At 34.5% G+C, this 3244-nt stretch overlaps 1 long non-coding RNA gene across 1 annotated transcript; it reads right to left on the minus strand.

Moving 5' to 3' along the window:
• Nucleotides 1-1630: 1630 nt before the first annotated feature.
• Nucleotides 1631-3027, minus strand: LOC146729584 (uncharacterized). The gene is made up of 2 exons (XR_014928031.1): nucleotides 2595-3027; nucleotides 1631-2417 (listed from the first exon to the last, which is right to left on the minus strand). It is a non-coding gene; the product is annotated as an uncharacterized LOC146729584 (long non-coding RNA).
• Between the last annotated feature and the right edge of the window lie 217 nt (nucleotides 3028-3244).

Raw genomic sequence — 3244 nt, forward strand, 5'->3', positions numbered from 1 at the left:
ACAGAAAATGCATCAAGTGCCAAGTCATAGAAGATGAATTACACTTTATCACAGAATGTGTACTTTGTGAATCTAAAAGACAGGAATTATATTCCTTGTTTGATAACACCAACGGTATCAAAAACAATGACAAATTTATATGTGTTATGAATGCCCATACTAGACAGCAATTACAACAGTGTTCACAATAAAATAGCAAATAATATGAACACAGTAGTTTACTTTTTCTTGTTTGTTTGTCACACTTTTTGTTTTGTTTTTAGCTTTATTACCTTCTACATGCGTAGAAACCAAAAAAGAATTGTCAAATTTTCTTTAACGTTGTAATAAAGCAATATTCTATTCTATACGTAGAACATGCCTAATGGGGATGTGCCCCTGAAATGGGTCTCGTTTTTTTTTATTTTATGTATAAGTAACGGTCTTATTTCTGGTCAAGATAGGTATAAATCGGTGATAAATATTGGTAATATTTTTCCGATTTGGTATACTTATTGGTCCGTATAAGAGCGAATATCTCCACCTCTGATCCCCACCTCAGATCCATATACATGTACTAGTATACATCAACCCGGAAATTAATAAATCTATATACAATGCAACTGTTGGCTTACATGTGCTTCTATTGTAGATGTTCTTCTTATAGAGCAAATACGGTAACAGTTTTACTTAGAATAAACAGTGATGACAGAAATGGTACTTTGGTATAAATATGGGTATAGATTTTGCCACTATCCAGGTATAAAAATGGTCACACTTTTGTGCACTCAGGGGCACCTTCCTACCCAGCTATGTGTCAACTGCTCCCGGGGGTAAACATTATTTTTTTTGTTTTCTATACGTGTTGTGTGCTTTGTATACATCATTATCATTCTTTCCAATGGATATTGTTAAATAAATATAAAACAAATTATCCGGGGCTGTAGATATATTGATTGTAGACATTTTTGTCTAAATGCACACATCCACGCATTCAATTTCATATTTTATTCTCAGATTGACGTCACACTTTTCAACGTTGCTGTGGAAATGAGTAGTTAAGGTCGTATTATAGGGACGACCATGAGGGCGCTGTTCATACTCGGATGCGATGACGTCATACGGGGAAGGATGACGTCACAATGGGAGGCCGTGCATAGCTTAGCATAAATAATGACGTCACAATGGGAATTCGTGCATAAATTAGCATAAATGAGCGTCCATGGCCGTAAAGGGGATAATTTGAATGAGGATGACGTCACAATGGGATATTTTAATACATTTGCATAAATTACCATCAATTTTTTTTTAATTATTTTTTTTAATTATTTTTAATTATTTTTTAATTATTTTTTAATTGGACAGGCGTGGACGAAAGATTTTTCATGAGGATGACGTCACAATGGGATATTGTGAATACATTTGCATACATAAAATTGATGTGAATACGAGGTCGTGTCGAGGTCATCGTGAATACATTTGCATAAATTACCATCATTTTTTTAATTATTTTTTTTTAATTATTTTTAATTATTTTTAATTATTTTTAATTATTTTTAATTGGACAGGCGTGGACGAAAGATTTTTCAGAATGTGTCACAGAGGGCGCTCTCTCTCACACACACACACACACACTAATAAATACACGGCATTTTTGAAAACTAACGGAGTTTAGGGCTAATCTGCACTGGCTCGGAAGGTTGTAAATGATTAGCTAGTTTGAATTTCTAATTTGCATAACATTACTGAGAATGAACGTGCATTCAACGCCACAAGTCTTTTGTTTTTTTAGCCAATCAGAATTCATCTTCCGAGCCAGTGCAGATCAGCAGGGAGTTTATTGCACAAAAAAAGTAAACAAGAATGAAATATTGACATGGAGTATACATTCATGGCGTGGTTGAGTATTTTTTTTAACGCCACGAAACAAACATACGATGTGAGTAAGGAAAATAGTTGCGTAGCGTATAAATGTTTAGCATGATTAAATATTTCTTAACACCTCGAAAAATACGTACATACATGTAAATGTGCGGCGTGGTTAAATTCATTTTTCACGTCACGAGAAATACGAGTACATAAACGATTCGATTAAATACACGGAAGAGTGAAAAGTCAATAATTATACAGTAAACAGTGAACAATAAAAATAATTCATTCTACATATACATATGTTGTTCATCGTTTATATTTTCTTACCTCATATTTGCTTTGTTTTGTTTGAGTAAATTATTTTTAACGACACGAAAAAATACGAGTACATAAACGATTCGATTAAAAACACAGAAAACGGAAACGTCAATAATAGTAAACAGTGAACAATAAATAATAATTCATTCTATATATACATGTTCATTTTTACATTTCTTACATCCTTTCAATGAGTCAAGCAGTCTGTACATTTTTTTTATTCCATCGCTCCAATCAGAATCGCTCATCTGTCGTAGAAGAAAAAAGAGAGAGAGAGAATAATATTAAAAACCAATAGTCACTCCGTAAAACTGCGGTAATAAACCCCGCTAAAATGCAAAGTATGCAAAATCGGTTGGTCGACGTACAGTTTGTTTTTTCAAAAATGGTGGACTACGGTACGATGAGTTAAAATATATAATTACCTGATCGTTTCACAGAATAACTTTTGACATACATAATCATCACACGGAATGAGTTTACGGTGTAACGTAGCGATTTTCGTTTTTCCCTTGGCGAAGAAGATATGTCCTCGCCTTCTTGCCGAAGATTCAAAGGCGGTAAACCAAGTTTGACCTTCTGTGAAAGGTCATCTCATGGATATCTACACAACGAGTCATACACGACGTATTGGCTACACATTGCTTGAAATCAAAGTATTTGATGATTGTAGATCCACGTACGAGAAATCTCTTAAATTCTGTGACATGACTACCGTACGAGTCAAAATAGTCTTCGTGGTAAGGTATTTCAGACAGAAAGTGGCCCAATGCGTTCCACCCGCGAATATCAACGGTGTTTGATACGAGCGATGTGTATTATTCCGAAGCACTGTCCGTGAATGCCAGTTTGAACTCAATCACAAGATTAAGTGTGAGTGCATAGGATTATTTATAAATCGTTCGTCATAAATGTTCCTAATGTGAAATAGACCTCCCACGTAGATGATAAACAACAGATGTTGGTGTATTTGTATATTTATGTTATCTAAAACATGAACACTCGCAAACAGCCTGAGGGATAGGGTTTCAAGTTGAAAGCATTACCCCTATACCTGCGTGTATGGGATAATGAT

Source organism: Saccoglossus kowalevskii, chromosome 21 (assembly GCF_978046115.1).
Source record: "Saccoglossus kowalevskii chromosome 21, keSacKowa6.1, whole genome shotgun sequence".
In the NCBI taxonomy this organism is placed as follows: Eukaryota; Metazoa; Hemichordata; class Enteropneusta; family Harrimaniidae; genus Saccoglossus; species Saccoglossus kowalevskii.